The sequence below is a fragment of the Seriola dumerili genome, unplaced genomic scaffold (genome assembly GCF_002260705.1).
Source record: "Seriola dumerili isolate Sdu_G_001 unplaced genomic scaffold, Sdu_1.0 BDQW01000378.1, whole genome shotgun sequence".
Taxonomy (NCBI): Eukaryota; Metazoa; Chordata; class Actinopteri; order Carangiformes; family Carangidae; genus Seriola; species Seriola dumerili.
This window is the reverse complement of record NW_019174633.1, coordinates 138,843-151,708: the sequence shown is the minus strand read 5'-3', so window position 1 is coordinate 151,708 and position 12,866 is coordinate 138,843. Positions and strand designations below refer to the sequence as shown.

At 38.6% G+C, this 12,866-nt stretch overlaps 1 long non-coding RNA gene across 1 annotated transcript; it reads left to right on the top strand.

Moving 5' to 3' along the window:
- Nucleotides 1-4,141: 4,141 nt before the first annotated feature.
- On the top strand, nucleotides 4,142-11,519 carry LOC111233202. Its single transcript, XR_002665588.1, has 3 exons — nucleotides 4,142-4,178; nucleotides 5,247-5,310; nucleotides 11,409-11,519. It is a non-coding gene; the product is annotated as an uncharacterized LOC111233202 (long non-coding RNA).
- Nucleotides 11,520-12,866: the final 1,347 nt, after the last annotated feature.

Sequence of the window (12,866 nt, the reverse complement as noted above, 5' to 3'; positions counted from 1 at the left end):
AAGAATTCATATGACACCGTTTCACAGAAATGTCTAATAGCAGGAAGTTAGGAAGTGATAACACTTTATATCCAAATGGTCAAAGGTCAACTTCACTGTGACGGCATAATGTTCTGCAAAAACACTTCTGGCCATTATTCAATGCTGCAACTTCTGGCAGGAGAGACTGTGACCATATGTTCTGGCTGCACATGGTCAGTCGTAATGTAAATATTGTTTTCTCTACATTTATGTCTTTTTTTCCCATGTGAAAATATTTAGTGTAAATTCTGAGGAAGGTTTTTTTATTTTTATTTTTTTTAAATCATCTTAAACATCCACACTCAGTTATTTAAAAAGTAAGGCCTATCTGAAAACGTTATTTCTGATTGAACAATTTTTTTCCCACTAGCATGTTATATCCACACATATGAAGTTAATGACCTCAGATAATGGAAATGATGCTTAAATAATCTCATTACAAGCCGATATATTTTCCCTCCATTTTTCAGTGTTTGTGTTGATCCTGGATATGGAAGTAAATTACACCTTTGACACATTTATGAATAAGTGATTTTTTAGAGATAATAGCTGCAGCTCAACGTTGACATCTGCTGACAGGTTTGTATGTTACAGTTACCACTTCACCATACTCACTAATGCATTTTCCCTCAAAATAATGATGAAGTTCAATTGCAATGCATTTAACTAACCCTCATGTTAATGTATAAAAGTATATTTTAAATTTTCCAAACTGAAAAATAAAAGTTTTTTTTTTTTTATAAAAAGCTGAAGTACTGGGGGAGAGTGAAGTAAGTAGACATCTGCTGTTAAATAGGTTTGTTTTCCCTCTGTTGGTATTAGTTGTCTATACTGGGTAGTACATCAGCCCCAGACAGAGAACAACTGACCGTCCCCAGGCCTGTACCAGGACTTGTGTAGTATAATGGTATTTCTTTTAATTTGGTTTTAAATGTTCCTGGCAGGGTGGAGCTGGAGAAATGTTCGTCAGACTTGTTAATGGATAATGGTAATGGTTTGAAGGTTACTGTCATTGAAAGCCACTAAAAAAAATCACTTACTCACTTATTAATCAGCCTGTGTAACAGGATACTGTGATAGTAGACATAGTTTTACCAGCTGCAAGAATAGCTCTCTTCCGCAATGACAATTAAAAAGGTAAACTGACTATTTAAATGTAAATGTTTGACATTTGATTGTAGTTGTATTGTTTTTGGTTTGTCAGTGATTGGGAGTTTTATCAAGTATACTACTGATCAATCAGAAGCACAAGTCTGACATCTAGTGGTGAACTTTTAGACTGTGCCACAGTTGCACAGTGAATGTTGAAATATTTAACCTTCAGTTTTTTGCACGCATCTTACCTGACAAACAAGCTCACTGGTTATTTGAAACTGCAAAAAGGTGAGTAAATAAAGCTTGAAATATATCTATAAGTAAAGATACATTGATTTATTTAAGTCCAAGAAGCTGTTTCACTAATTTTTTCACCTACAGATTCTTGGTCTGTACTCATTTACAAAAATCTATTGGCCAACTCTGACATGTGCAAGTCCGTTTAGCCAAATCTGATTGTGTTGGTTTGTGCAGAAATTTACAGAAAATAATTAAATATTTAAACATTTTAGGAATTCACTGATAATTGTCTGTTCAAAAATCTGAAAGCTCTTTGAGGAAATAAGATGACATACAAATGAACCATATTAATAGTTTTTATTAATTTCAACATTTCCAGATTAATTCAGTGGGTGCCACACATCAAATATTGAGTTAATGTATTTCGAGCTTTTTAAAAATGCAGCTTCTATACAAACAATCAGTATCTACCCATGAATTCCACTCAATAAGTAAGATAATGAAGTGTTGTTCCCTTGCCACGGCAGCACAAAATGACACACAGCAATGTGATGACACAACACTGACCACATCTATTGTGTATCACAGTCAACAATTAAGCGGTGCACTGCAGTGATACAAACTGTGGTAAAAATAAACTCATCTTCTCACTAACCTACCTTCTCTTGCTGATTAATGGATGAATCCAGAAATTAGACTGCTCCGTTAGGCCCTACACCAGGATCTCTATTTATAGAACTGTGTTTAAGAGGTCAAAATGAAAGCAGGAACTGTGATGGAGCTGAAACTCAGCTCATCCACTGCAAACCAACCTCTTACCATCTTTGACCCTTTACTCCTATGCTGTTCTCTATTTCTAGTGATAACATTGGACCTGAATATCTATGAGTGCATTTCATAAAATTATGTTTTCATATCTTTCACCTGCAACACACCTCATGTTACCTGATGTCCAACCACCTTGTGCCACATTGACAGGGACGCTGTATTTACATAAGACACAATCTGTCAGACAACCACATCTTTAAACACGTCCGTAGTTTTCATGCCAACGTAAACATTCAACACCATTACGTAACATTATTGTTTGTCTTTTATATCATCTGCATATTGCTTGTATATTTTGTATTATGTATAAATAATATGTACACTGTCTGTATGTTGTCTCTATTACTGGAGAGTCACAGCAGCCGGAACCAAGTTCCTTGTGTGTGTTAACATAGTTGTAATAAATCTGATTCTGATAACAGGCAACCTCTCACTTTAGCAAGGCTCACTGCACTGCACCAAGGAAACAAGATAATGATTATAGTCTATACTTGTCACATCTACATTCGTTTTTCCATTATCATTCAACTGTGTATTAGGGCTGCAGCTAATGATTGTATTCATTATTAATTATGATATTAAGCTTGATTAATCATTTAGCATACAAACATAAATATCATAAAGTATCACAAAGTGATGTCTTCAAATTGCACAGTCCAAAAACCTGTAAGTACTAATTTTACTGGTATGATATGAAGTACACAAATATAAGTTTGAGAGGTCATGACAAGCAAATGTTTGGTGTTTTTACTTAATGAGATATCAAAATTATTGATTTGTCAATCCACATTTTAAACCTATGATGTATGACCTTGATGTGAATGCTCGGTGCTCAGCTCGCTTTATGTCTAAGTGTCACTTCCAGCCAGTTCAAGTAAACAACCTTCTCTCAGCCTCTGCTGCAACTGATTACAGCTGAGTGTAGGATGTTTACACGAACTGAGTCTGAACAACTGTTATTTAAGATACAGGCCACCAAAATACAAAGTAATGGGTTAATACGACGTTCCCAAACAAATACATTTGGACATTAAAAGAGCCGGTCAGATAAATGGACAAAGCACATTTGTCCTTTTCTGTGTAGCTGGAGGCAGTCGGCAGCAGCAAACATCAGACTGAAAGCTCTTCGGATAGACAGCTTCCAGTCGGGGATGTTTACAGCCCCAAACTACCAAGAGCATTTGTAACCTCGGCCCCTGACAGCAAAGTGCACAGCCAGAGACAAAGGCACAATGTTGACAAGTCATGGAAAATCCGGACAGCAGGAACAGGACTCACAAGTTGATGGCTTCCTCTCATATATTCTAAGTTGTGATGTCACTGTCAAACATGCTTTTACCTGCAGGTGTCACTTTCATAGGGGCAGGAAACAGTATGGGAAATGATCATCTGACCAGCGTGACACACTGACTGCTGCTGTAGATGATGAATCCAGATTCCAGCATCAAAGGCATTATTGTCTTCAGCCTTGTATTTCAATACAATAACACCGGGGAAAAAGAAAAGTTAGCCTGACCTCATTTCCATTGTACTATAAGTCTGACTGGCTTTTCATACTGATGCTGAAGGCGCCTTTCAATGACAACACATAAAAGATATCCAACTGCAAGCTCACTGCCAAGCACCTCTTTAGTCTAATAATTTATGAACAACAACTGCTATATGTTCCTTTTTATAATAAGTCGAATTTGAAATATACAACTTCCTTAATCTATACCTTTATCAAGACTCACTAAATTGCTTTACAAAGACTAATTCGTTAGCTTGCTGTGTCCTATTAATTTGAGCACAGGTTCAATTATATTAGCGAGCCACACACAGTTATTACACACCGTGTTGCTGTATATAACGGTACTGTAATGTCAGTGAAGTTGCACAGCTGGGAAACATACTCTGTTGCAAGGCCAGCTACTGTGTCCTATCCTGACAGACTGCAACACTGAAAAAGCTAACTTAAATAGCGAAACAGCCTTTAGTAACACGCGTCAAATGCCGTAAGTACATTGGTATCGTCAGCGAATCGCTTAAAGTAACTTTGACTTGTAAGGCAGCCGGCCAAAGCAAACAATATAATGTGGTAACTGTTAGCACTAGCTCCTGTTAGCCAACGACCTAGGCTATAGCTAGCTCGTTGACATAGCTAGCTTCTGTTAGCTTGTCTGTGACCCTAACCTTCTGCTGTCTGACGTTTCCTTACCGGCGAATAAAACGATTATCCCCAGACACCGTGAAGTCGACACCTACTGCAGTGAATTTGTTTGAAGTTTGAGGCGATTTTGCCATGTTCTGAGCTATTCTGAGCAGCCTGTTAAGTTTCCTTCCGTTTTCATTCACTTGTCTTTATTTTGACCTTTGGTTACTCGACACCAACATTGACGTCATTGTCATAGCAACAGAGCCCCGCCTACCCAGAGCCTTGGACAGAGGGCAATAATTGCATTTACATTAAACACCGGGCATTTAGCCTTTAACAAACGCTCATGAGCTGAATGGATGCAGTGCTCCTATATATAGAGTTAAACGCTTAAGTTTTCTGCATCTACCAAATTAGGAACTCCAGTTGGCTTTGAGCAATGGTGAAAAAAGTACCGAGATCATGTACTTAAAAGCAGGAAAAATAAGTGTAAAAATAATCAGTTTCGAGTAAGAGAAAATACTGCATTCAAAATAATACTTAAATAGAAGTCAAAAACATCATGAGCAAAATGTAATTAAAGTACGATATCGAAAGTAAAAGTATTTATAATGCAGTAGAAGAGTTCCTGTCAGTGATACAGGGCTATTATTGAAGCATTAACATAATCATGTAATGATTAATGGCAGTTGAGGTGGAGCTAATTTTATTTACTTTATGTACTGTACTTTATGTATTTTATGTAATTTGTATTAGTGCATTAAATATTTATATATGCACACATATATATATATATATATATATATATATATATATATATATTTATGTGTATGTTTGTTTATATATGTATATATACAGTATATATATATGTGTGTGTGTGTGTATATACATAAAAATAAAAACTTAATATTATTTGTTTTCCTTTCAGATTCTTTAAGGTTGGACAAGTCAAGGAATCTGAAGAAACCATGTTGGGCCCTGGGAGATTGTTGGTATTTTCCACTCTTTTCTGACATTTTATGACTAATTATTAATCAGTTGATCAAGATCAATAGTTGGTAGATTCATCGATAAATTGGTAGAATTATTAATAAAGAAAACAATTGTTAGGTGCAGCCCTATGTTATGTTATATATGGCAAATAATTAAATATATAGTCAATAAATTATTCATTAATTTAAAAAAATATTGTTCTTTGGAGCCTTAATTCAATTCTCACCATTGCGTGTCCTGAAATATAGGTGCATTCAAACTTTGTCAGAGGGTACATGGTGATGTATATTTGCCCGGATTGCTTTAGCTTCCAGTACTTAACAAACCGAGTCCACGGCTTGGTTCAGTCAGCGCTTGAGGGGAATGTTCAGTCCAGTCCGACACAGTTATGTCAGTAGCCAGCTGACAGTCACTAGGAGTTAACGTCCGTCTGACATGTCACCTGTGTGAAAAGTTCTTTGGCAAATACCTTGTGGCTCTGAGCTTTCACCAGCTGATATGCCTCTGCTTATGGCTGTCTCCTTGATGTTTTAAGGTATGGATGATGATAAGTATGTTGACATATTTGATAAATAGACATTCATTAGCCTAATTAATGACTTCATTACAACAAACGATCATGTTTTAAACATCAGGGTGATCAGTTTGGACAGTTTGTTTCTCTTGATGAACATGTTTACTTCATCTCAGGGGGCATTTCTTTTCAATAGTAAAAACCACTGAGCATGCTGCCTTGCTCAAAGACACGCTAACACAATACTCTGAGGGCAAGAGGGTAATTTAACCTTTTGATATGATCAGATAAATACAGTAAGCAAACCTTTATGTGGGCCGAGTTGTAGTTTTTGTAAACTGCTTTGAACAGTATCCTCCACATGAGGTCAGGCTGGTTCCATCTACTCACCATTATTTCCTTCTGCAGTGGAACCAAGTTAACTGTGAACTCTTGTGATGGATTACAGGACATTTATTCACTATTTAATATTCAGCACACATGAATGTGTTGCTACTGTAGATTACTCTAAGTGCCCGCTTTTTGGTCAGAAACATAAAGCAAGATCAGCAAATGCAAATTTCTAAAATTCTCTCTGAATATATAATACTAACAATATTCATTAGGTTTCAGAAAAGTGGTGTAGCCCTCGGTATGTTACACTGGTGAAGATTTCTTAATAATTCATATAACATATCTCAGTTATTTCTTATGAGAAGACCGGGCGAAGAAAATCCATCTATAACCTAACCAGGAAAATTGATTCCCTTGTCATTCTGTGTGGTCTGAAATTGCCCAGAGCTATTATGAGAGAGACTGATTTTCTCTGTGCAGTGGAGTGGAACATTCTCTCCTTGTAGAGCTTTTTGCGAGATGTGAACAGATTCATAAGCAAGAGCACTTCTAAAGAGGTGTGTTGTCATGTGCTTTCAGGTAGATTCCTAAACATGTTAAGGTCCATGGAGTAATTTAAGCATGTTATCTCTGATTATATATGTTTGTTTAATCAGAGATAACATAGTTGTAAAAAAGGAAAAACCAACACCGAGTGTCTTAGTAAGGCGTCGGGCCACCACGTGCCACCGGAACAGCTTCAATGCAGCAGTTTAGTTAAATGTGTCTAATAAACTGCAAACTGGGGGGGGGGGCTTGCTTGCTTGATTGACAGGGCTCAAGCTTGAACACTAAGCTGTGGTGGTTGCTGCTTGCTCAGACCTCAAACCAAGGTGTGTTTCACCTTGAAAGACAATGGAGAAGTTTGGAAGTGTGTTTACTAAACATCATCAATAACTATTATATGTATGAAAAGGAGCAGGAAGTAAATACTTCTCTGGTCCGTCAATCCATCATTTATAAACTTACAGTAAATTGTTTGATACAACAACATTATCTTCAGTGAGCATCACATTCTTCAGGCAAACGAGCCCCCCCCACCCCCACCCCTCCTCTCTGTGCCTCTCAAGAATATTTATTCATATTTCCACTTTATATTTTGCCTCTGAGTTCTTCATCGAGTCACTCCACAAATCCAAATACACAAACTCTTGCCATTGGTAAGAACAATATTTTTTTTTATTATCTTCATGAAATTATCCTCTCAAGTTATAAATAAACAGCGGGGAGGAGAGTCCAAAATGGAGGAAGCTAACTCCGCTGCTGTGTTGCACCATTCATTTTTATCGAATGTCTTTTCAGAATAAAAAAAATACTCTACAAAAGAAAAATGGTTTTGCAGATATTTATGAAACAGACTTCGATCGTACAAATTCTTTTCTTTTGAATAAACTGTGAACGCATTATCCCATTGGAGAGCAAGATAAGCTAACAAGCTAAATTCACAAATTACCATTAGCAAGCGCATTAGCATGGAGAGCTTTATTTTCCCTTTTCCCACTTCAGCTGCCAGGGGAGTAAACAAAGAGACGGACAGAAATTAGAGGGAAATTGCAGGATTGTGACTGACTAGTGCGGGTTAGCGGTTAGCTTACCAGCTACAGCGGTTCACCCAGTAGCCTTGTGTTGTGAGTGGTATTAATGTTGTAGCACTTGATGTAAGTGTCATCACCTCAGGACAAAATCCACCAATGCCTTTCTCCAGGAAAGACAGAGGGGCTTCTGCTGAACTCTTTTCTGTGAGGAAACCAAAGAGATTTATAGTCTTATAGTCTCGTGTTTATCAGCATTTATAGACCATGATTCAAAAGTAAGGTCACTTAGTATTCAGGGACAGTTGAGAGGATTGGGAGGAATTTGTTATAATAATTCACAAAGCCTAAAAATAATTGAAGCTCACTCACAACTCATAATTTCAGGGGTTGTTTTCCCCAAGATTTATGAACACACAGAGTGTAATTGTTTCCTCAGTAAGATTGCATATTTGCTCTCGACTGACTTTAAGCTGTGCTCATTCAGTCAATAGTACCTGTTGGTTTACATGATTAAATAGAATAATGTTGTTTTGCTGACACTATCTTACATCTCGGTAACAGCCTTTGGATTTAAGCGTTTTCCTCGTCCTCTTAAAAAAGTGAAGAAATATTGCTTGAGATGTTTTTTTTCTTCTTCTTGTCATTGAAAAAAGAATTTCTGCCAGTTTTGGTTTAGCTACTCCAATTATCCCCCAGGTGCTTTCCATGTGTTTAGAGTGCAAGTGCAATTCAATAATATCTGAAAAATTTATAAACCCTTCATCCACCTTCTATATCCTGTTCAGTGTGTCGGGACCGGGGCCTATTCCAACATGCTATAGGTAATGGACAAGCCAGTCTGTCGCACACATTATGGGACATGTGGGGGGAGCTGAGGGGGCAGTGCCGACCACTGAGCCACCGTTCTGCCTGAACAACGTTCCTCAGCAGTCACACAGTGGTGACGAACCGACCTGCTTAATATACATACAATGCAAACCTCTTAGTGTTCATTCTAGCTACCATGGAAACAACACTTGCATTTACATTTTGTCTTATGTCATAATAGTCGGTTGCCGTTGCAGTTTTTTGGAGCCGCGGCATCAACACCAGATGAGCACAAATGTTTTCGGAGACTTTACTTCTACAATCACACCCAAAGTTTTCTGAGCTTTTTACACGATGGGCAGTTTTTCAAACATTCAACACGCACACACACACACACACACGCACACACACACACACACACACATCAGTTAACGGTTTAAATACTGTGGCCGATCAGTGTTTCAGTCATGGTATTCGTTCTCTTACCTCCATGTCACTTTCGCTCTCCTTCATAGAAAGTGGGTTAGTTGGGGGTGGGGGTGGGGGGGGGGTATTCAGGGAAAAGGGAGTTACAGTATACATTCCCTCCCAATAGAATCCCGCTCACAGACCTTGTTACCCAGCAGACGTAATAGTGCACAGAGGCCTCATGTAGGTGTTTGGTGCAGTGCTGGCAAAAAAAAAAAAAAAACCTCTCTACTTGTGTCTTTTTCAAGTTCAGTAAGTACTGCATTCAGGAAATAGCACAGACGCTGACAAAACTTTCACCTTCTGATGCCTACTCAACTACTTTCAAGCTAAAGTCCAGTGGCCGAGATAGAAGCATTACAACCGAAAACAGTGCTCTGACAAATGTGGCTTTCTTTAAACCTGAATTGTTGAGTTTTTGACTTCTTTAGAAAAACACAACACTGACATACTATCACCTCATACTATCACCTCATTAGGTTGTTACAGTGAATGTGTTTGCACTTAGTATTCATCCGGAGTTAGGTTTCTGGCCACCAATATTTTCCTTTTTGCTTTTCACCCGCTCCTGAGGGAAATACCTGGTTCTTTAGCTGCTGAATTCTCCACTATGTTGAGAACTATTTACTAGTTTGTAGCTAACATTGTCTGTGTGGCTTTTGATGCCGGACAGATAGCACACATTTGGTGCATCAGAGCTTTGTGTTGCCTGCTGCTGGAAAAGAGGTTGATGGGAGCAGTGAGAGAGAACTGGAACAGTAAAGTTGCAGGACATAAACCAAAATAATTTGATGGAAGACACTGAAACACTGCGGAGCTGAGGGAAAGTTGACCCCTTTCTATATATGTGTATACATATATATATATATATAAAGTGACTGTAAGCTATATATATATATACTGTATATATATATATATATATATACAGTATATATATAGGTTACAGTCACTTTAAGGTAAATAACATGCTTGGTTGAGGTTGGAGTATTATTAAGCCCAGTTCAGAGCTGTCTCATCCACTGCGTGGGAAGTAAGCGTTGCCACACTGTGGTGCGCCAAGTCATAATAGATTCATTACTGCCAAAAACACCCCCTTCAACTTGACAACAAAACACAAAAATTGCTGAGAAAGATGTGATTATAGTTGATTTAAAAAAAAAAAAAGAAGCTAATTCTGATTGCAGGACGTGAACTCTGGCCTACTATATGAAAGTCAGATGTGATACATTTACCATTCGCCACCCTGACCTCCACATCCTCATTTTTACCCTTGTATATAAAAGGGGATCGTAAAGTGAAGTGGACATAACTCCTCTGGGATGCTGAGCCAGACTGTGTGTGCAAAAGACTCACGCTTTTAGAGCATCCAGACAGCGGCGGGTGACAAAAGTCTAAGGTCAGAACAGTACTGGCCACCAGGTACCAGGTACAGTATACAGTATGTACATATATACTTCACTGTGGCGAATTTGGTAAGTGATGGACCCACCCGGGGGTCTCTTATTCTTTCGTTTGAAAGTCAGTTTAAAGTTGATCAGTCATGTTACAGCACACCAGAGCCTGTCAAATCTGAAAGTTCAAAGTGGGCTTAGACAGTGCGTATGCGGCGCTGTGACAGCTCGTACCAAGGATCAAGTGGATTACGCCCCAGGTTTTAGGTAGAGCGCACCTTTCATGAACTGAGTGACAGGGTGATATTTTCCAACCGGCAATATGAAAATGTGTTTAGCAGGTGTAGTAAACAGATTTTTTACCTAAAAGTCTCACAATGGAGCAATATCACGACTTTGCCGAAGCATCATGTGGGCAATGAAAAAAACAGCACTCAGTCATACGGTGAAGGCTCCATTTTTAAACATGAGTATATTTTCATTTTGCTTTTAAGCACCTTTATCCATTCAATAGAATAGGAGATTGATTGGCACGATTTTTAAGCAGAGAATAACAAGGTCTAGTGGCTTATTTTCTCTGTTCTCGGCTCTACCTGCCCTCTCCCCTACACACTCCTCTTCACTAAATGGTGTGTGCCACTTTACTGTTCAATTGTCAAGAAAGCAAAACTCCCTAAACGAAACCACATTTTCTAAAATAGCCCAGTATTTATTCAACTCTTGTCTGTGGTGTTATGATAAAAAATGAAAACTTATTCTGAGATTCATAATGCTGTGTGGTGGTATTATTCATATCATATCAAATGAATTTGTCTGTATTGTACTTTGCTTAAAAGCTTGAAATAACTCACTGCCCCTGCTGCTCCTCCTCTTTGGCCTTGGAGGATTTATGTTTTGTGTTAAGTAAGGCTGAAGCTACTCATGTTATCTCACTCCATCAATAGCAAATACATTAACAATATCTAGTCGCTGCAAGCACACTATTAATTTACCACGACCTGTCCCTACAGGGGCAGAATGATTGTTGGAGGCAACGAGGTGTATCTGCTTACCCCTCCCTGGGACACGGTGTCGCTGCTGGGGGATCAATGTCCATTGAGTACGGAGGAAGAGGGGCAGGCAGGCAGCCAAGCAGCCGGCTGGAGGAAGCCCTCAACCTCAGCTCGAGTGACGCTGTCACCTAAGAGGTCCCAGCAGGCCTTGCAGAGACAGAGAGGGATGTGCCGCCTGATGCTGGAGCCATGTCCTTTCACACAGAAACATGGGCCATCGTTCCTCAAAGGTTGAAGAGGACAGAGGTAATGGATATTGCGAGCTCCGGTTCATGACAGGAAAAACCCAGACCGCCGCTGACAGTTAATTGTCACTCAGACTTTATGACATCCATCATTTGGAGAAGTGCAGTTGCTCTAAAATTGAGAAAACCTAAGTAACATTTGAAATAGGAAATAACACAGTCTTCCTTTTAAAGGTTGAATTCATAAACAATTCAAAAATAAAGCACTTTTTCACTTCAATAGATTTAAAGGTCTCGTATTTCACACTTTCACAGTGTATTATTTGAAGTTGTGATATCAATAAGAAGATATGTTTGTGGTTTAAAATACAAAAACCCAGTTCAGTGTAGTTTAAAATCTCCTCTCTCTGGCTTCTCTTTGAAACTCATTATCAACATCACAAAGTTACAGAAGTCCCGACAGCTCGTTTTAACGCACAGTTTCTGAATACAGGCTGTGGTTTCACATCGTATAAAGGTAGATTTCCATGTCTCCTTTGATTAAAAAAGCAGGTCTGGCTTCTATATTAATACAGTGAAAGTATCAAAGCCTCAGTCACAGAGAAATGCACACAGCCTGTATTCAGAAACTGAGCCTTCAAACAGGCCGTCGGGACTTCTGTAACTTTGTGATGTCACAACAAAACAGTCACTGCCCTCAGCCATGACCCAAGCCCCGCCCACGTTGCAGCCAATCAGAAGAGAGGCTCAGAGCCTCACAGAGTCTTACACATTTAAATATAAAACAGGAAAAAATAAACTTCCACTGACCAAGTAATAACATATGCAATAAAAGCAGCCTATTAATGGCTCTTAACAGGTCAAAGAGTTCATGTTGTGTTCAAAACCAGTGGTCAATTCATATTCAAGTTTACTGTAAAAAAAAAAAAAAAAAAAAACTGATTAGTGATGTAATTTAACACCCAGTTAACCCGGATAACGTCTTGGCTCCTCAACATACAAACCTCCCCTCTGACCTCTCCAATTCAAAAGAAGACCAAAGCAAGTTTTCCACCCTGCTGCTGTATAAATAAGAGAGTGTATGTTGGAGATGATATCCTCTGGAGAAAAGCTACTGCATCAGCGAGTTCCTCCACCTCATGACTGTTGCCCTCAGTGAAGGTTAAAGGTCAATAATAGAGCAATCGCAAGCAGAACATGTAACACGGGGGTTTTGGGGTGGCGCCTTGGT